At 37.2% G+C, this 23,500-nt stretch overlaps 1 protein-coding gene across 1 annotated transcript in view; it reads right to left on the bottom strand.

Moving 5' to 3' along the window:
* LOC115437433 (formin-like protein 8) overlaps positions 1-22,339 on the bottom strand; it is a 67,851-nt gene extending 45,512 nt beyond the window's left edge. Inside the window, exon 1 of the mRNA XM_030160651.1 lies at positions 22,175-22,339. The gene's annotated coding sequence lies outside the window, so the exon portion shown is untranslated. The remainder of the gene's footprint in view (positions 1-22,174) is intronic.
* Positions 22,340-23,500: the final 1,161 nt, after the last annotated feature.

Raw genomic sequence — 23,500 nt, 5'->3', positions numbered from 1 at the left:
AGGTTCCTATCTGGTTTAACTGCTGGTTAGCTGGTTAATATATGTTTCTGTCTGCTTTAACTGCTGGCTGCTTTGTGCATCTCCTCTCAAGCTTTGCACATCTTCGCATTGTTTCATGTAAGTGACGTTGTGTATGGATTGCACCCCACCTCAACCTGCTATAGGGAATTTATACATTGTACGGTACATTGTGTCTCTGCTCAGTCCATGAGCCGCCCTAACCCGACCCCCAAATAAAGTGTCCTGGGTAGCCCATATCCACGCCTCACTAATTTCTTTGAATAGGATGATGAGGAAGATAAAATATATGAAATAACTAAAACTAATACTAAAACTAAACTAAACTAAACTAAACTAAACTAAACTAAACTAAACTAAAACTAAGCATTCAGAAAAAAAACGATAATTAATAAAAACTAACAAACCTGCTCTAAAAACTAATTAAAACTAACTGAATAAGAGAAAAAAAAGTCAAAACTAATTAAAACTAAACTATAATTAAAAATCCAAAACTATTATAACCTTGGTTTGTACTTGTTCAGGTTATTTACATTTTTTGAAAGGATAGTTTGTAAATGTAAACATTTTCCTGTAATTTTACGTTTTTTACACTAAAACAAAGAGAAATATTTGGATTTGTCATTCTTTATAGATTATTGTGATACTATTTTACTGGTCTGACCCACTTCAGATCATATTAGGATGATAGATAAATAGACAGATATACTTTATTACAGACTCATGGTCCACTTTAAAAAGCAAACACATAAATACAAACACAATAAAAAATAAAACAATAAAAAAAACCTCAATACTTCCAAGAGGCAGTCATACCAGTGTTTCCAGGACAGAGATGTGTAACGTACAGCACGAAATGAAGGATTAGTCAGCAATAAAATTACAGTATTTTCTGAATGATTCTGGCGACCCATAAATTTAAACATCAGATTTCTCAGTACAGCACGCAATGAATTTACATGATTAGACATAAACAATTTACTGGCACTAGTCCATCTGGGCTTTTTTAATAATAATAATAATAATAATAATAATAATAATAATAATAATAATAATAATGAATGTGACCCCTGAACTACAATGACTTGTTAAAATCTTCAGTGTAATTTTTCCATTCTATAAATTCACCCCATGGACCAGTTTGTATGTTTGACACCCATGCTCTAAATAGTAAATATAAAGTTGAGATGTTCACCAAAAACTAAGCTCTGTCCTACCATTACTTCCCTTATAGGATTATATAAGTATAATCGTTCCTATTTGTAAATAAAGTGTTTGGTTTTATGCATCTCCATGGAATGTAAAACTTCAAAGTCATCGTGCAGGAGTTATTATCAGAGGCGTAGTGTGTAAAACTGAACATTTCTCCTGTTCACTAAGACTATATTTAGATTTAACCCTTTCACCTCTGTAACCAGCTGCACTGCAACTTCTAAGACTAGATGCAGATACATTCTGTTAAAACTGCTGATGCTGTAGATGCACCGAGAGAATCAGCAGATGGAGATTACAACGTATTTGGTGTATTTAGATGGTAAAAATATCATGTGTGATGGATGTAATGAAGTAAAAGCCATGGAAATATAAAGATGAGAGGCTACATTACTGATATACTTTTTTTTTTTAAATTTTCTGCCACATAGATTAAATGTGCTAAATCTTACATACACTTTGTTGACAAATCCCAGTCATAGTTCGGTGCGATACCAGTCATGCTTGTGGCCACACTGGTACAGTTGTCTTTTATAACATTGGTGATGTTTTCTCTGTGTTTTTAACCTGTGTATTTTATTTATTTTTCATTTGTTGCTCATTTGTTTGTTTTTAAATGGACTCCTGAGTCTGGAAATAAAGATGAGGACACTATATGGACAAAAATATTGCAACTACAGCTGTAAGATGTCCTGTTCATGCTGATTTGAGATATAAATATAAAGATTTCCTTCAAGTTTAATGGGAGATTTTTCCTCCTAAGTTTGATGTAAAGAAAGTAGATGGTTAGTTGTGGTAGAAAATTATTATTTACAGTCAGAGCAGGGAAAATACTGTAGAAATTTAGAGGTAGAACATTTAAAATCACAGTCATGGATAAAAAAAAAACACAGAATCTGATCAGAAAACTATAAATACTGTTGAAATAATGCACATATGTTTTATTTGATGGTGATAAATAATTTAAGAAAGGTTAAATAGCAAGAAAAATTCATTGGGGAACTGCCATAGAAGTAGCACTGGGTTTTTATGGGTTAAGTGAACTGAAGCTGCAGGAGTTGAACTTAGTGTGAATCACGGTAAAAAAGTCCATGATGTTGGGAATAAACGGTACAATGCAAAATAAAACAAATAATCAACAATTCCCCTTGAAAGTAACAAGTCTATTTTGAAAATGTTGAGGAGCATTAAGTGAGGTTGGGTTAAAATGAGGGAGTGGAAGAGAAAATAAATGCTCAAGTAAAAATACTTGGAATGAATCTGGTCTGGTCTTATGTTTCTGCTCAGTGTAAAAAAATGTACAGATAAAATTTTGCTGTAGATCCTTTGTCAACTGAAGACGGAGCCAAACTTGGACTCAGCTCCATCATCAACATCACAGTTTTTCAAGCTTTCGCAAAAGTGGCTGCAATTCTTGCTTTCTGGGCCACAAAGTCCGTAGTCAACATTTTGTTTTTCTTCTGCATCTCATCCACAGCCTGAACGGAAAGATCAATACGGGTTTAATCTGTGGCTTTGGACGAAGAGCAGTAATTCCCCAAATGATGCCTTTAAAATGTGTTTGTCACTGTGTGAGATGAGGCCAAGACAGGCAGATGAATCAGGAGGCAATTTAGCAAGAAGCTCATAATGAAGACAGTAAAATGTGTCCCAGAGGTTTTCTAGAACGTCTAAAACGCTGAAGCGAATCTGGAGGTTAAATCAGGAGGAAGACACGCTGGAATCTGCCTTTGGATGGTGTATTTTCAAGCCTTTTCATATAAATATTTGCAAGCAAATGTGAGTATACTGAAGTTATTTACTATAACAGTATTATTCTTTGCAAAAATGTAGAATAAATGAAATGCATCTCCTACAGCCTGGACCTGGACCTGGTACTGTTGCATTCGGAAGGAGACCTGGACCTGGTACTGTTGCATTCGGAAGGAGACCTGGACCAGGTACTGTTGGACTAGGAAGGAGACCTGGACCTGCTACTGTTGGACAAGGAAGGAGACCTGGACCTGCTACTGTTGGACTGGGAAGGACACCTGGACCTGGTACTGTTGGACTGGGAAGGACACCTGGACCTGATACTGTTGGACTAGGAAGGAGACCTGGACCTGGTACTGTTGGACTGGGAAGGAGACGTGGGAAGGAGACCTGGTACTGTTGGACTAGGAAGGAGACCTGGACCTGGTACTGTTGGACTAGGAAGGAGACCTGGACCTGGTACTGTTGGACTGGGAAGGAGATGTGGGAAGGAGACCTGGTACTGTTGGACTAGGAAGGAGACCTTGACCTGGTACTGTTGGACTAGGAAGGAGACCTGGACCTGGTACTGTTGGACCAGGAAGGAGACCTGGACCTGGTACTGTTGGACTAGGAAGGAGACTTGGACCTGGTACTGTTGGACTAGGAAGGAGCTGGTACTGTTGGACTAGGAAGGAGACCTGGACCTGGTACTGTTGGACTGGGAAGGAGACTTGGACCTGGTACTGTTGGACTAGGAAGGAGACCTGGACCTGGTACTGTTGGACTAGGAAGGAGACCTGGACCTGGTACTTGTTGGACTAGGAAGGAGACCTGGACCTGGTACTGTTGCATTCGGAAGGAGACCTGGACCTGGTACTGTTGCATTCGGAAGGAGACCTGGACCAGGTACTGTTGGACTAGGAAGGAGACCTGGACCTGATACTGTTGGACTAGGAAGGAGACCTGGACCAGGTACTGTTGGACTGGGAAGGAGACCTGGACCTGGTACTGTTGGACTAGTAAGTGTAAACTCTTCTATAAGATCTTCTGTATTTAATCTGACTATGTTTCTGGTCATGTTATTGAAACCACGTCCTTCCGTTTATGCCCATACATCATCTTATTCAAGCAGTAGCCTTCCGCAGTTTTATCAAGCCTGTAGCTAACGTGCTAAACGTTTTTTCATTTCTGATATTTTTTAAAAATAAAACAATGTTTGTATCGAACGCTGTAAGGCTACTTTATCCGGCCTGAAGACATGGTTGAATGCACTTTAATTGTCTTGCTTCAGGAAGTTTGCCGGCATCACTGGGTTGTCAACAAATGTGCGAGATACAGATTTTACAAAAGTTGTTACAGACAATATCATTTCTTGACTTTAGTGGGACCCTGTGAGCAAAAGTTCCATGGTGTTTTGGGTTTTGCATCAAAAAATATAGTTTGTTCACATGGTTTGTTCATAGCATTTAAAGGGTTTAAAAATGACAGTTACTGAGTATTTGGTATTTTTGTTTATGGCTCAAGTTGATGAAACAAAAAAATTCAAAACAAATGATGAAAAAACATTTTGACATGACTGGTACTGTGCAGATTATGCACTTTTGGTGTTTATGAAGGACTTCTATGGACAGAGACTGGACAGAAAAAGAAATGATTATTCTTTAACATTTCTACCAAAACACTCCACAGTTTCATATTTTTTCCATTTTCATGCTCATGGAGAACAAAATCCTGTCATGGCTGCCCAGCCAGTCGCCATGGTGACTCAGCAGCTCCTCACCGTCTCCTCCACAAACGCACACACCAACACACACATGCACAGTGTGTGTGTGTGTGTGTGTGTGTGTGTGTGTGTGTGATGAGCAGCAGTTTAGATTACTGCTGACAACACATGGTGTCAACCTACATGCACACACCACTCTGCTTTAACAGAGGACGGAGCAGACGGTCGGTTTATTCACCCTCATGTCGACCGTGGGCTCCAAATCAGAACCAAATGTGATCAATAACATCAAGACCAAACATCCCAGACTAGACAAATGTAAGGAATGTAAAACTGAACATTACTGCAGCGCTCGTCCTTTTCGCTTCATGTGGCATACAGTAGGTCAGATATTTTACACAGACAAGACGGTAACCAGGGAAAGGAGACAGAAAACAGAGACTGGTGCCTTCAGATTACATTATCTTTGATATCCAAGTACATTTTTAAGCATTTTTAAGCAAAAAAAAACAGAGTATTGAGGTGGCTCTCAACCCACCAGTTATCAATAAAACATTGGCTCCAAGCCCTTCTCAAGTTGATCTATCTGGAGTGGTCATCAGCCTGTATTAATGATGCTAAGCTTAGAACGTTGAAGATGTAGAAAAAAGCTGCAGAAGATGTTAAGAAACAGTTGTCGTGACTATTGAGATACTCATCTATGGTAACTCTATATGTCCAGTTTGTAATCCTGATTAATACTCTATTTAGTTATTTTGATTTGGACTTCATTTGTCAGATTCTCAATACCACACTGTGTGTCCCACGAGGAGGGGAATAAAGGTGGGAAGGGGGGGGGGGGGGGGGGTTCTGTGTGTTATATAGGTGCAGTATACAGGTTTTGTTGTGTAATGTTGAATTTGTTTGTTTATTCTTGCAAACGGAAAATCACAATCAATAAAAACAGCTGATTACAAAAAAACCCTCAGTATTTTAACATGTATTTCACATTAAGGCGGAATAATTAACTCTTCACAGGGCACTCATAGAAATACTCCAAAAATCTAAATTTCAGCCTTTGTGTGTTACTGGAGGACATAACAAGACTTTATTACTTTAGTGAATTCAAACGTTTTTGTTGCCGATTAGAAAATCAAGGTCAATGAAGTTAGCATATTTCGTTCCTTACCTGTAAATGAAAATAAATAAATAAATACAAGAAGTAAATATTAAAAATATGAGAAAAAGCACATGTAAGGTGATAGGAACATGTAGTTTAGAACATTAGAACATCACTTTTAGAACATTAGACACCCATGCGTGCTGATCCAGACCCCTGTCCACATTGTTATTATCACTGTCTGTAATGTATGTGGAAATGACCAAAAATAGTCTCTTGCCCGATAAAGGGTTAAGTGAAACATTATCAAACTCATTATCTTTGAGGTTCCACATTCAGTCCAATTTGATCTCAACTGGGCCGGACCAAAAAACCATAGCATAATAGCCTATAAATAATGACAAATCCATTTTCTTTTTTTTTTTATATGAGAAAATGTTCCTTATCTTATCTAACGTTCCCGTTTGGCACAAACACCAGCAAATATCCCATCTTAAGTTGTCGATTGTTCTGTACATGTTTGGTCCGTTCTCTTTGCAGAAATGCTGCACACTCTGCTTTTATGCTTCATCTATATAATAGTCTTTTTTTTTTATAATTGCTTCCATTGTTTTTTTCACTCCTTTGGGCTTCTACTCTGTTTTGTCAGCTTTCTGTGTTATTGTATTGTTCTAGAGGAGAATTCAGCATCTGGACATGGAACAACAGATGAAAATTAGCCATTTGGCAAAACTGGAACATTCACTGTATATAATATAGGATTTTTATTTCTGCCTCTGACTCGTTTTGGCCGTCATTTTATATATTTTTTGGGAAATACCTGCAATTAGTCACTTTTTTAGTTACTCTGGGACTCATTACAATTGTAATATCTATCAAAATAATCACAGTATGGTTTGTTTTTGTATCATTTCTTTCTGTTTGTGTACGTGTTTACCTGGTGCTTCATTTAGGAACTCTACTCCCAAATGTCTTTGCTCCTTAATGATGCTTAATGTGCTTTATTGTCCCTGTAGGGGAATTCAACTTCCTCATTTTACCCATAATACACACAGTACCTAGAACTACCATTAACATCTGCACATTAGGAGCAGTGAACCATTGAAGATGCTTGGGGACCATCTCCAAATCCAGAATTAACCTACATGTACCTGTTTTCAAAGGCCAATGGAAACCATGAACAATCAAAGGTGTCAAAATCATTTTAAATCAGGTTCCACATACAACACAATTCGACCTCAAGTGGGTTGGACCAGTAAAATACTATCATAATAACCTATAAATAATAAGAACTCCAAAATTTTTGTCTTTGTTTTAGTGTAAAAAGTTAAAATTACATGAGAATGTCTATATTTATGAACTATCCTTTAACAAAATATTAATATAATAATAATAATTCAGGTGTTTCTTCAAGGGTCTGGGCTACATGTCACTTAGGAAGGAAAATCTCCCATTAAACTTTCACGAAATATTAATGTTTTTATCTCAAAACAGCATGAATAGGACATCTTATAGCTGTAGACATGATGTGTCCCCACATAGTTCATAAACATCAATATTTTCTTAAAGTTTAATGAGAGGTTAATACTTCCTAAATGAGATGTGAAGAAAGCAGATAGTTATGGGAGAAAATTTACTAAATTAAGTTATTAAATTATTATTTACATTAAGAGCATGAAAAATATTTTAGAAATTTAGACGTAGAACATTTAAAATCATTGTCATGGATAAAAAGAAATACAGTTATCCGATCAGAAAAGCATAAATATTGTTGAAATAATACACATATTTTTTTTATTTCCCTGTATTTAATACATAGTAGTACCTCTGCCAATACATTTAGAGGAAAAAAAACCTTATGTTTGTTAATATTTTGTACTTGAAGCCAAAGAATCTTCTTACAGCTTTATCAATCTATGTGTCATGAGCATATTTTTGATCTGATTTCCAGCCTTACGACATAATATTTTTAGATGAGAGGAAATGTAGAAATTATGGGATTTCAGTTACTTCCCAATGTTTATAAAGTATATGGACAAAAGTATTGGGACACATCATGTGTGCAGCTGTAAGATGTCCTGTTCATGGTGATTTGAGATAAAAACATCAATATTTCCTTTTAATTTTAGTTAAATGGGAGATTTTTCTTCCTCAGTGAGATGTGAAGGAGGTAGATGGTTATTTGTGGTAGAAAATTATTATTTACAGTCAGAGCAGAAAAAATCTTGTAGAAATTTAGAGGTATAACATTTAAAATCATAGTCATCGACAAAAAAAAGGAGAAAACAAAATCAATGTTGAGAGAAATGAAGTCAAAACCATCTCTGAGGCATTTAGGAACCAAAGATAACAATTTAAACCAAACTAACCAATGCAATGATATTTATCCCAATTTAAAACTACATTCTGACCTTTGTCATTATTATTTTATATTCCAGACCCCTGTTAGAAAAGAAACACCTGAATCCAGTGTGTCCACATACTTTAGTCCATGCAGTGTAACTATAAATTCCAGTTTGGGTCTTGCATTTAACATGTTCTCACATAGAAAACGGTCCACACTTTCAGGTGAAAAATATTTGTAATTCATTTCATTCTGTCTAAACTGTGTCGATTTGAGTGGAAGTAGATGAATTCAGAACAGATCCATCTATATTATAAAAGCCAAGTGGCCTCTGTGTGCTTGTGTGTGTGTCTGGGGATTCACACAAAATCTGTAAAGAGCTGACCGCTGCAGTTTGGCATACTGTAGTATTTTTGGTCAAGGAAGACAGTAGCAAAAACGGCAAGTTCATAGGACCAAAATTTGGGGAGATATTAGTAATTTTGGAATATAATAGCCTAATACTCAAGTTACTATGGCCGGAATGCTGGACAAATGCGGTACAGCATGCACGAATACACAACAGCATAAAAACTACCACATCTAGAATCAGTGGATCCCCACGGGTCAACGCACCAGTTTCTTTTAACCAGAGTCCATTAAGCCACATGGTTTTCTGTAAACATCAAACTTATCTATCTTGTACAGCTCTGTTTATTCACATACACTATAAAACATATCCATGTAGCTATATATAGATCCCAAAACCAAAACAAATAGGAGTCTTTCCCAGTAACCCACACTGCAGCTGTCTTAGAGACTCCTGATGTTTACTTATGCAGAGCAGTGTGTAGGAGGAGATTAACACTAAACCGAGGCAGATGAAGGCAGCATGCAGCTCCAGGAAGAAGGAGGCCATGAAATAACCTGGGGTCGAGGGGGTTTATTTGTTGCACCTACAACACCATAAACGAACAGAACAACAACATATTTAACCAATAAAGACCCAAACCTCCACTGATCTAAACTGTTTAATACCTGCTGATCCACTAATTCTATCAATCCATGTAAATAACTGGTGTAAAATACAGTTTGTCGTCTGTTCACGGTCGTCAGATATGACCCATTTGGACGTTGAGAGGCTCCAAACGTTTACCCCTACTGTCTACGTTGTTGAATATAACTTGTATTGTACTTTTTTTATTATACGTATTTTTGTCTCTGTGTGCAATTACAGTGTGTCCAATAATGAAAGACAGGAAATAAAGGAGCTGCCTTCAGTTCAGGAGGTAGTGGAGCTGTGCATAGAGCCCATTTCAACTATTTTACGTCTCATCTTATTAACAAAATATGCAAATTGCACTGGATCTACAAATGCACAAAACATTTATTAACAGGCATTATATTAATAAAATCGCACTTATTTGTCTTAAGACATTTCAGGTTCATATTTGTTTATTTTATTCACATTTTATTGTGACAGGATAGTTTGTAAATGTAAATATTTTCATAATGTAATTTAACGTTTTTCACATTAAACCAAGGAGAAAATTTGGAGTTGTCAATATTTATAGGTTATTATGTTATTATTTTACTTGATGTCACATTTTTACACTTTGCAAATTCATCTCACAGGCCAGACTGGACCATCTGAGGGACCAGTTTTGGCCCGCGGGCCTTATGTTTGCCACCCCTGACTAGAGCTGGGTGAAAAAAATCATATCACGATCATTTTTGTCATATTAGACGATACCAATGTGTATCACGATATAAATCAAATCACTATTTTTTGTCAAGCTTAAATTTTCCATGACTCATAAGTTAGTAGTGAAGACATCACAGAGAGCGCGAGAGAAACATGTCGTGGTACTTATGGAGAGGTCCCCCCCCTTCGCTCTTAGAATTATCCCCCCCTCCGCTGTTATGTATTATTTCCCCCATTTTATTCATCTCCCCGCAGACCCCCATCTTAAGATTCTTACACGCGTCTTAAGTTTCAGTTATACAGCTGTATGGTTTGCACGTATTAGTATTTCAGTAGGCATGGACCGCAACCCCCACCCCACCCCCCAAGACTGTCAAGCCCTGCGTACCTCTGTGCCATAACTAGCATAAACCAAAAGTGAAACAACATGCTTTGACCATCCGACTCCTGGCTTTTATGCCTCTGTTGTACACCGGAACGGAAATGGTTCACACCCTACTATTCAGTAACCCAGTCGCCTGAGTTCTCGCTAATTTTTTCTTATGAGGGAACACTCATTATCTCCCGCTGTAGCCCAAACATTAGCATGTGTGCAGCGGCTGCTCTTCCGCCTGTGCTGTGGGTGTCAACCTAACTTGACGTGGCTCTAGCATGATTGGTTCGGTGCAGCACTACTTAATTATGATTGGCTGTTCTTATGTCTGTCAAAACATGGACGAATGAATTCTATCGAGCATGTCTCATATTTTTATCGAGGAGAAGTTGTATCGCGATGTATATCGTTATCGTTTTATCGCCTAGCCCTACCCCTGACGAATATGTAAACTCATCCAATGCCTACTCTGACTAATATGTGAACTCATCTAATGCCTACTTATTTGACTGAGTAACCTCATGAATGTTTATGATGTGACCTGATACTGGATTCCAAACATGTATTGTTATAAAGTCTCTATAGCTGTTATATCTACATCCTTCAATATAAAGACAGTAGAGGCGGGGGACATCCTACTCATTCTCCCTTTGTCTATATCTGATGTCAGGTCTGATCTGAATCTCAATTATTTCCATGAGAAGGACAGTGAAGACCTTTAGGTTTTTCAGATCACAAACACAGTGGGTGATGGACGCTGTTAGGTAGAGGTCATCCCATCCTCCGTGGCTCTATACAACCATATGATGTCAGGTCTGATCTCCGTCTCGGTCTCTTCCCACAGCGGGACACAACGACCTTTGTTTTTTCTCTGAACTGTCTGTTTGATCTGTTCTCTGCTTCTCAAATACAATCGGGTCAGCTCATCGCCTACAAAAAATACATCCAGGTAATGTATGTGTTTGGTGTCCATCTTTTACACCGCTTTGAAATGAACAGGCATATTCTACAAAGCTACCGTCAAAATCATACATACTTTTAACCTGTCAGTGGCCATTCATTAGTCAGACAATGAACCACGAGTGTTACATCCTCCATCTAATAAACAACCAAGAGGAATACGACAGGATATAAATGTGCACTCAAGTTGAGGAATGTTGTTCATTGTATCCCATGTGAAATGTTTGTTTGTTGTCATTGTCAATTTATTTTTCTTACTGCTTATTATTATTAATATTCTTACTCACATATTTATATTACTTATTTTTATTTTGTTATGACTATTACTATTATCACTTTATTATAACTTTTTTAATCACTCTTGTGATTATTGAACTATATATGTGTTCAAATTGTGCATATTATAATATTATAACATAATTACTTATGTATTATTATTATTATTATTATTATTATTATTATTATCATTATTATTATTATTACTACTGCTACTTTATAATTACTACCTTGTTCTATTAGTACAGGGGTTCCCAAAGTGGGGTATGCATACCCCTAGTGGTACTTGGAAGAAGCCCAGGGGGTACTTAATATTTTTTTTGTAAAAAATACATTAAATAAGTCATCATGTACTACAAGATAGATACTGAGAATTAACGCTGAAATATAAAACACAATAAATACATTCATCTAATAGTTTTATTGTCAATCATCTTGTTTAAGCTTTGCTAAGTAATTATTTTTGGTTGATGAAAGGTTCATTTATTAATTAATGACCAATTTATTTATTTTTCTTATCAATGAGTTTTCTTATCAATGAGTTTATATTTTGCACAAAATTTACTTAAAAAATGTTTTGTTTTTTTTTTTAAATCTATTATAGTTAAATATATGTTGTTTGATTACAGAGTTTTGAAAATAAAAACAGACACCTTTGACACAGGAACAGATTTTGCCTAATATTTTTCAATAAAAAATGCTGAGCAGAGTTGGGGGTACTTGAATAAAAAAGTCTATTTTGGGGGTACTCTGTAAAAGGTTTGAGAATCAATGTACTAGAACATTCTAAGGTGCAATTTCCTGTTCATTCACTAGTGTTTTTATAGTTTTTGTTATTACTGTTTTCTTGTAATATTTCTCATATGTGTGGATTCGTTGTACTGCTACTGGAACCTTAATTTCCTGAGGGATCAATAAAGTTCTATCAAATCGAATCAAATCGAATCTAAATAATACAACACATCAGTTTATGCAGCTAAAGTTGGCCTCCACGTCCATGCTCTTAGATTGTGTTCCCATAAAAACCATGAGTGATATGTAGCTGAATTTCAACTATCACACTGCAGAATAATACTGGAATAAAAGTGAATATTTCCATTATGCAGTGTCAGTGATTGTCACACCCCTTCCCTCTTCTATGTATTATTCCTTTGAAAGGCCTCCTCAGTTCTACGTGAAAGAACAACCTCCAAGCTCTAGATAAATGACAAGCTTTGACAAAGACACATCTCTTTTTTGAGATTTACTTCTTTTCCTACCATGCTATGATCCCTTATGTACTCACCACCACCCAAGAACTAGCCAAATAACTCAGAGAATTTTAACCTCTATTTTAGAGCAATGGTGGATGTAAAATCTATCTACGGCACCAACAAAAAAAGCTAACGAAGTGTGGAGATTATGCAAGGTTATGCGGAACTAATGCACCAATAAACAGTGAGCTGAACTGTATTACAGTCAACAATGAGAGACAAGTACATGTTTTGATCCTATTTGATTTATGCATCATTTACATTTATAATATTTGTCAGTTTTAACCCATAAAGATTAGGGATGCAAACTATTGATTAATCCATTAATCATTAGTTGGTTGACCTTGTAGATCAATTAACAACTAACTGAAAAGCAGCGATTTTCCTCAGAATCTAATACCTTAATGATTGATTTGGCGCCCATGGCTCAGATGGTAGAGCGCGTCGTCTAATAACCGAAGGGTTGGTGGTTCAAATCCCCCTCTGTCCCAGGCATGTGTTGTTGTGTCCTTGGGCAAGACACTTCACCCTCCTTGCCTCCAGTGCTGCTACTCACACTTGCGTATGAATGTTTGGTGGTGGTCGGAGGGGCCGTAGGTGCGTATTGGCAGCCACACTTTTATCAGTTTGCCCCAGGGCAGCTGTGGATACATATGTAGTTTACCACCACCAGAGTGTGAATGTGAGAGTGAATGAATAATGGATCCACTGTCCGCACTTTTAGTATGTGTTCATAGAAAAGCGCTATATAAATGTAATCCATTATTATTATTATTATTTATTGTACCATTGATACACAACAGGCAATGACATTTATGTGTTAACAACATAAATTCTGCAGAGAAATTTAATAAAATAAATGGATCTAAAGAGGGGCAGTTTAGAAGAAATGGGCATTTCTGACTTTGCATCACTACCTGACACAAGTGGAGCGAAAATTCCAGTGGAGATGCCGTCCGCTGCCCCCCTCCCTGCTATTTTCCCGTGGTCACATGGGGTGACCGTGGGACATACCTGTGGCCCAGATCAGGACCCTGGAGGATGTTTTCAACTTCTGTCTCACTGACCAGACAGTCCAGACTGTGGACTACACTCCAGGGAAAACGCTCCGGCTATCCCAGCCATTATTCAACTTCAGTGATGAAGCCTGGTTTGGGCAGTGGCACCCCCTACTGATGACATCACAAATCCCCCCGTGGAAAAGGGCAATTAACTGACAATTGATAATTTAATCGAGCAAATTCTTATCAACAATAGTCGATTAATTGTTTACATCCCTAATAAAGACTCAAACACCCACTGGTGACCAAAACCATCTACTGATCTAAACTGACCAATACCTGCTGATCCACTAATTCTATTAATACATGTAAATAATTGGTGCAAAATACAGTTTGTCATCTTTTCATGGTGATCAGATATGACCCATTTGGACGTTCAGAAGCTCCGTAGTTACCATAGAAACACCATCATCTTCTACAACACTGATTCACCATTAAAACCCGTGGAGTTTGATTGTAGATGCTTGCTTTTATATAAAAAAAATTATTTGGTTTAAAGGTAGATTGTTTCATTTATATGATTTTGCTCCACCACTTTGTCCATAAATGACTGTTCGGACCAAAACACCCATTCAGGCACTGGTCTTCTAATGGGAAACGGTACAATCAGGCTGAGCGTACATGACATGCCCATGTTACATCCATGTTGCACAGCGTGGCTTAAAATAAACTCATAAATCTCACAGTCTGGAGGAGCCTTAAGATGTTGCCATAGTGCTGCTAAACGTCAGAGTCGATAAACCTACTGTACCTACTTTAGCCCATACCATAAACATTATTACGTGACTCAATCACTATCGAAGCTCAATCTAACATATTATAGATGGATGTAAATGCGTAATAGACCTGTTTTACGTATGTGACTGAACAGATTAACCACAGCCTGACAGCATCTACACATACAATCTACCTTAAATAAACTGAATGTTCAGACCTTTTTCAGAAAAGTGGATATTTTTGCTGCACAAATCCATTACAAAGCTCGTCTTTCTATATAGTCATCCCCATCTAACATTTTAGAATCCCCTGCTGTTATTTAAAACATACTTTCTCAATCTATGACTGCAATAAAAGCTCATTTTATCAGATTTTTTGTCAAACCAATGCTCATTCTTCATTGTTGTTTCAGGGCCAGACAGGCGTTTCAATCATTTCCCCCTCAATGATGATTTATTTTTCCAGACACAGTGAATGTCTGGAGGGATTTCAGCCTCTTAATTCCCACTTTAGCAATAAAAGTGGCATCTAACAAATAGCTCGTACAGTAGCTTACATCGCTCTCTGCGGTCATCAATAATGAATGAAAATTACTATTGCACATTATGTTCAACGCAGGTCTTTCACAGGATTCTTATGAGAGACTGGGGACTGAACTCACGTTGTAGTGAAAAGTCAATTCAAGAATCACTGCCGAGAAAATGTGAAATCAATCAAACAAGTGGTGAAACTATCAGTTCTGCATTACTTTGATCTGCTCTTGCCTTGTAATTAACATGCTGTGATTTTATAAAACATCATTATCTGGTTATTTCCAACAATATTTTATTGCTTAAGTTTTTGATGGTGTTACAGGTTAAGGTTGGAAAGAGTACAGAGCATGTTTTTACTAAAGAATAAATGTCAAAAAATGATCAAAGTTTCTAAAAATTCAAGAAAATACCTGTAACGATCTGTATTATCAACTTTGACGCTGCATCATAAAGTTTGAAACCAAAAATTAGCAGAACGGAGCAAAATTTGGCACAAGGTTTAAGTTTGATGCAAGCATGAACTGTGGTTAAGGGTCAAAGGTCAAGGTCACAGTGATCTAACTACCTGTTCATTACAGTTGGGTCAGTTTCTGTTTTTTCCTCGTCCAGTCGGGTGTTGACGCTTTAACCAAAAGCCAAGGATGATCTTATTTTTGTAGTCTTTAGTCTAAGGGCAAAGACACACCAACCCAATTGCCGATCATTGCTAGGGGTGTGTATTGGCAAGAATCTGGTGATATGATACAAATGACAATACTAGGATCACGAGACCATATATCACGATATATCATGATACTGTCAAAAAAGCAATTTTTTGTTTGTTTCTTTTTTTAAGATTATTTCCTGGAAGAATTGAATTACACCAGAAATATGCACAAATACTAAACACATTTTTAGTTGACCACAACAGGATCTGACGCTATATCACACAATGTTCCTGTGTTAAAACTTAAATTATGTTTTACAGACTTTACAGATTAAGATACTGTTCAAATGTACATATTCTATTAGCTCATGACTAACATCGTAACATTATTTTTGTGCAATCCCAACAAAGGAACTAACATGTCCTTATCTCAGACAGTAAAAAGTGCTTTTAGGATCCTTCAAATAACCATTATTTAATAAAACAGTGTTAAATTATAATAAACAAAATATAAACAAAAAAGAAAAACAAAAAAAACAACAATGAACTCACACAACATCTACATTTGAATAAATACCTACAAATATCGATACAGTATTGTGAAATGAAATACTGTGATATATCGCAGAACCGATGTTTTCTTGCACCCCTAATCATCGCCGGAAAAGGTAGGCCAACTGATCAGTCGGTTCCCATCTCCCCGACACAGTCAAAAAAGTGTGAAGAACACACCAAATCGGCTACCGACTTCAGAGTACGTTCTGTGCTTGCATGAGATGTAAAACCGGAAATGACGGAATATCTCTCTAGGCCAAGTAGACGAAAACTAAGGAGAAACCGCACTATGCTAACAATGCTAACAGTGTTCACTTAATGGAATGAATGAAGTCCATAGTCAACAATGACTGGCACTCATTCACATACGATATGAGCAGTGCATGGCCTATTATAGAAGTACCTTGGCATAACTGGATTCACATGGAAACTTCTCCATTACTGATTCACTAGTCAAGGGCTATCCCTCCACCAATCAGATTGGTCCGACTGAACAACTGGTAGTGGCCGATTACACATATTGAATCGGCCAAAAAGACTGGTGACGGCATTAACAATGGTCAATCGCATGGAAAATACTAAGCAGACTCATGTCACTGACCTTGCCAGACTGCCCGACGACGTCCGACCACTAAAAATCAGGTTGGTGTGTTTAAATGCACACAACAATGAAATTATGTCAATCCTCAAAAGTTTAATATCATTTCGGCCTTTCGTCCACATGACATTGGTAGTTTGGTGCCCTGAAATGGTATTTACAAACTATCCAAATAGAAAAGATGTGAATAATCTGTCATTATTTATAGGCTATTATCCTATTATTTCACTGGTCAAGCCCACTGGAGATCAAATCGAGCTGAAAGTAGAACCTGAAAGAAAATGAGCTTGACATTCCTGGTTTAGATGATGGAAAAATTAGTGAAAATGTAAAAAATAGGGCAAATCCTCACCTACTTTTGTATATTTTAAATCTTACATACTGGTAGGAATCTTGGTCAACATGTCAGTGCATGCTTAAATTTGACAAACTTTCACTTAAACACAGAGATGAACTGAAAAGACTTTGGTGGCCAGAGGTCAAAGGTCGAGCCCACTAATTATTAAACTAATGATTACTAAACTAAGAGTTGTGTTGTTAATTATAGGTCACTAATGATTACGAGAACTGCTTGTTTCTTAAAATCTTACTCAAATTGATTAATCAGTTGCCACAATAGTTGGTGATGGAGTCAACCGTTAAATGTGGTGGTGATTTTTTCCCAATGTGATAGACAATTTACAATTTTTAATCGACAGTTTTCTGGTTACATGAACTGAACTTAACTAAAACTGCTGTCATACATGACTGGAAAAACACAATCAACTAATATATTAAAAGATGCAAACAAGATTAAATCAAGCACGACAGGTCTGCAGGGGAATAATCTTAATTTTGTGATTCAGGCATTCTTCTCACTCTCCAGAAAACATTGTCATTCTTTTTATCACTGGGCCTGTTTTTGTTTTTTTTCAGCACAGATTGGTGGAGTCTCAGTAGTGCATCCTTCCAGGTTTTGCTAATCCTTTTTTTTTACCCTACAGCAGGGGTGTCAAAGTCATGCTAGTTCAGGGGCTACATTAAGCCAAATCTGATCTGAAGTGGGCCGGACCAGTAAAATAATAACATAATAATATATAAATAATGTAAACTCCAAACTTTCCTCTACGTTTTAGAGCGAAAAAAATAAAATTATGCGATGTAAATTTTTACATCTATCAACTATCCTTTAAAACAATGTAAATAACATGAACAAACTGAAATTTCTGAAGAAAACTAAGTGCAATTTTAACAATATTACGTTTCAGCTTATCATTTACACATGTAAATTACAACGTACAGATCACAGTGGATCTACAAAAACAAAAAACATTTAATAACAGGCAGAATATTGATAAACTTGCACTTCCGACATTTTAAAATGTTCAGATTTGTTCAGGTTATTGGTGTTTTTGTAAAAATGATACTTTGTTTTAGTGTAAATACAGTAAAATAACATGAAAATGTTTACATTTACAAAGAGAAAAATTTGGAGTTGTGAGTATTTATAGGTTGTTATGATAATATTTTACTGATCCAACCCACTTGAGATTAAATTAGACTGTATGTGGAACCTGAACTAAAATGATTCATATCTTCAGTTTAATTTTTGAATTTCACAAATTCATCCCAGGGCCCAGACTGGACCCTTAGGTGGGCCAAATTTGGCCCCCGGGCCGCATGTTTGAGACCTCTGCCCAACAGTGTAGCCTTACACTTATTAAACTAGATCTATGGGACTAAAGAGCGACCAGATGTCTACCTGTCTTCGAATCTACCTGGCTGAACAACAGCTGCACTGACTTCCCTCCTGCTCGGCCGGTAATCTGGGAGGGATTGCACGTAATCCCACCAATCCCTAGAGCAGAAATCATGGCATCATCATCATCGTCATCATCATCATCATCACAGCAGCCATGCATTAGAACATCTGTGATAATCCACAGAGCTTCCTGCTTCACATCTTAGGCATCATCTGCATGAGTTGCATCTATTTCCTGGATCTTTGGTTCAAACATTAACAATAGATCGTAAAAACACACTTTAATCTCTCAATCAATCACAGTAAAAGAGATTAATTTATCAAACCGATCAGTACTACCAGTATGAACCATTTAACAAAACCTGCTCTATGTCCGATCTGTCGAAACCTACTTTAGTTGAAGTGTACTTTATCCGGATGTGATGAAAGTATACTCTTTCTAGTAAAAGTACAGGTCCTTGCATAAAAGTAGAACTGATTTGACTTCTAACTGCAGAAAAACTGAAAAGGCTCTGAAACATATAATGCTTTCCGACCAGAGATAATAGCCATGTTTTCATGTCTTTACATATTTTACCTCATTTCAGCATTCAAACGTCTAACTCTACTGTCTAAATTGTTGGATTTATCTTGTATTCTATTTTTATTATATGCACTTTTGTCTCTGCACAAATACAGTGTGATAATGGTGTGAAACAGTTTCCTGCTTACTTTTTAGTCTACTTATTCTTTGCACTATCTTGCTCTGCTGTTCTATTTTTAATATTTTTGCAACTTCTACTGCTAGTTGTTGTAATAACACACTGGTGTGGGAGTAATACACCCTATCTTATCTTATCTTATCTTGTCTTGTCTTGTCTTATCTTATCCCTTAAAGCATCTCCTGATCTAAAATGTTTATGCGTTTCATGGTCATCAGATATGTCCCATTTGGACGTTCAGAGGCTCCGTAGTTACCGTGGAAACACAGTCATCTTCTACAACATTAATTCACCAGTAAAACCCATGGAGTTGGATCAATGACAGTGGATGGAGAGACTTAATTTATGTTCAGTTAATGATATATTTTGTAGAAAAAGTCACCTTTTCTTCACTTTTCTGTTTTGATTTAATAACCTTTGAATTTACTCTGAGCTTTTATGAACATCTACATGATCGGTGAATTAAATATAGAGGAAAAATATGATTTTCACTGAAAAATTTCACTGAAAGCTTCATTACACAAAGCTCTTACAGACATGAGCAAAATGCAGTGAGACGCCATTGTTTAACGATCTCTGCGCTTTCCATGACCACACGGACACAAACAAACCAGAGTTTAGAAAATCTAACCTAAAACACTGTTTACATGTGAATGAAACCATCTGATTGTGATACATTTGCATTAGTGTGGACGGGGCATCATATTATCCTTTCCCTCTCTCAACAAATTTAGCAATAAAATAGCGAAACACCCTTAATATCATACTGTATGAATACAATTTTCTCAGTTCTCATTTTCTAATCATCTTTTTATTTATTGACTTTTTATTGTTGTTTTTGAGTAAAACATAACACAAATACAAATAATAATAGAACAAACAGCAGGGGCAGAGTTCAACATTCGAGTGGCATTCAGTCCACATGTACATCAATTTGCTCATATACCCATATTAACTTTCTACTTTATGAGAAACTTTGAGGATATGCCCCCCCGTAGAGGCACGTTGTAATTATACAAAATCAGGCCTTACAGTTGAAACATAAGTGAGCCATTTTAACCAATTTTCAGCAAAGATATCAATTTTACATCTCAGTTTAAATGTGATTCTCTCCATAACATTTATACTGTAAACTACATCAATCCAGTCATTTATAGTTGGTTTGTCTCTTTTCAGCCATTTTCTGCTCAGGACCTTCTTACTTGCTACTAAGAGTAATCTCAATAAACATTTATCTCTCTTTGCACACTTGAGTTCTTCTAAATCATTGAGGTACATGGTTTTAAAGTCAAAACAAATGTTAAACTTAAAAACTGCCTTCAGAAGGCCATGGACACATCTGTATTCTAATCATCTTTTATCAGTGATTTGCAACTTATTGGTCTGTATTTGCCACTAATGTAAAACGAACTGTTTAATGTAGTCTGACATGAAACTGACAGAGGCAAAAAACTCAAATATCTTTACAAATATACAAAACATTTGCCTTGTGTGTTGTTTTTAACTAATTTACCATAAGCATTACACCCTTTAGCATTATTATATAATCACCATGGTGCCATTATTGGAGCTAAACGCAATTATTTTACATAATTGTGACAAACAGAAACATCATATTTCACCACTGTTTCCTCATAATTTTCAGTGTCAGTCATTTCAGTCAAGTCTCATCCCTCTTGTACAAGCTTTGTTTCTGAAACCTATACAGAGAACAAAAAGGCCATGTTTATGCATTTAATGTCAATAAATGACTCCTCTTCTTCATTAGATGTTCTGTATGTGGATAAATAAACTATTCTAAGGCTAATACTAGACTAATGGCATAAAATGCACAGAAATGACAGTTATTTGGTCGATAATAATCGCCACAAATCACCACAAAGCGGTGACAAAGTGCCAGGACACAAAGTTACAGACCACACTCTATGATGCCGTCACACAGTGTGGACACAAATGTTTACTCCAACTTCTAAGGGACATTTACAAGGAAACGTAGGCGACGTCCACAGAATCCACGGATCCAGAATAATAAAAACCAGCCCGATGATTTCCACAGATGAAAGGGGCTGAAGACGGAGGACAGAGAGCAGGGCAGAGACAAAGAAATGAGCATAGATGGAACAATGTGTCCTAATCCACACAGAGACAGAGGATGCAGTGTGTGTTTGTGGATGTGCATGTGTGTGCATGGGGTGGGGGATGAGGAGGAGGAGGAGGAGGAGGGGGGGGGGGGGGAGTGGTGGAGGATGGAGAGGGGGGGTTATTGTATAACGATAGGCTTAGTCCCTATAGAACATGACAGCCTCCCTAAAACTGATGCACTTGACGCCATCACAACACAATGAATATTTTATCCAGGCCTTAATCTGCACGTGCATGTATGGGAAATACACAAAACACAGACATATTTAACAAATACAACTAAATCAGATATTTTGGTGGATTTCATGCGCAATGAGGCCATAACATAAATTCCAGTTGGCTGTCGTGTACTGGGGGGTCCACTGAGGAGTATTTAGGAGATATGACTGGAGTAGCCTACTACAGTGGTTTTGCAGGAGGAGGGTGTACCATCCCGACTGCGGCACCACCATAACAAAGAGACACGGATCCACGGAGCTCTGCGTGAACCGAGGAGAGATCCCCAGCACACACGCCCACCATCCTCCTCTCCCAGAACGGATGGGAAACACCGTGCGCAAGAATGCCAAATATCCAGACCGCCTGCACAATGGGACAAACACAGGCCCGGATCCGAACCACGACTGCGGACCCAGACTAAACACAGGATCTGAATATGACATGAAACCCACCTCTTTTTTTTTTTTTTTTTAAATAAAGAATGGGATGGTTGGCGCAGCGCGAGGACGCAGAAAACACGGGTCAAACCGCGCGGTGGCAGTGCGTAAAATTAGAGCGTTTAATTGTAAAATGATGCACACTCACCGTCTGGATGCGTCCCGTTACTCGACTGTGTGTATGTGTGTGTGTGAGTGAGTGTGTGTCAGACAGTGGATGTGTGTGATGCTGAAAATCTCTCCACCTTTCGCCGCTCGCGGAGCAGACGGGTGCCAGGACTCCAGAACAAGGCCCGCCCCGTTTCCAGCCGGATCAGCCAATCAGAGACGAGAAGTTTTCACTCTCTTCTGCGGGGATGCTGCCTTCAGGGGCTGAAGGAAAAGAGACGCGCTTTGTGGTTTGATGCGTTTAGAGACGCTAAAAAAAAGAAGAAGAAGGATATGCTAAAAGACCTACCCAGCCACCAGTGGAGAAAAAAAAAAAAAAAAGCAACTACCAATCTAACAAAGACTGTCAATACATGTAAATAAATCAGCTAAAATGCAGTTTTTCAGCTTTTCAGTGCCATCAGATCTATCTTTTTTTTTGAAGCTTGTGAAGATGTTTATCCCTGTAAAGCCTGAAGCATTAACTAATTGACAGAAAATTCCAGTTCTTTGAAACTGGAGCCTTTATTGGTCCTTCTGAACAACCAAAAAAAAAAAGTTTTTTAATATTAATTTCCATGTATGAGTTTCAATTTTGCATCATATTTGATACATCAGGTCTCAGTGCTCAAATATACAGATGTTTCTTAATCCCCGCTGGTCCCTGAACCGGATGTAGCCACAGTTCCGTCTGTGTTTCCATGGTAAAGCTGAGTGACGGATGTAGCCATTAGTATACACATGCTAATGGCTACATAATAATCCACACGTCATCTTAAAGTTCAACAAAGACAATTTTCTGACAGCAGAACACAATCCGAACAACAAGCACTTAAATGGGAAAATATCTAAATATCTAAATTAAGCAAACAGTCTGAGCCCAGCATGTGTCATGAATAATTTAATAAAACAGACTAATGTGACAAACTCTGTAGCGCTAAGCTAACACTTAGCAGATCCAACGGTACAAATATTATTTCTCTACTGATAAAAGTCACTGAACAAGACAAAAAGAAGCAAAAATAATGGTCACATTTTGAAGTTATAATCATAACTTTAGTCTTACCTTTGCTGTTTTCTTCTCATAACTTGGTTTTATATTAATAAAGCTCCTGCTATAAGCGAATTCATTGCTATGTGTTACATTGCAATGATTCCGACTGGAAACAAAGGACTCAGGGTTTAACAGATTAATAATGTGCACATATTTACAATATTTTCTTATTGTACCTGAGGAGACTGAGAAATAAATATGTATGCTTATTTCAATCCTCCTAAAAACACCAAAGGTAAAGGTGGTTGAAACTTTTGCACGGTACTGTATAGT

This window comes from Sphaeramia orbicularis, chromosome 17 (genome assembly GCF_902148855.1).
Source record: "Sphaeramia orbicularis chromosome 17, fSphaOr1.1, whole genome shotgun sequence".
NCBI classification, from domain to species: domain Eukaryota; kingdom Metazoa; phylum Chordata; class Actinopteri; order Kurtiformes; family Apogonidae; genus Sphaeramia; species Sphaeramia orbicularis.
This window is presented reverse-complemented; position numbering and strand designations above follow the sequence as displayed.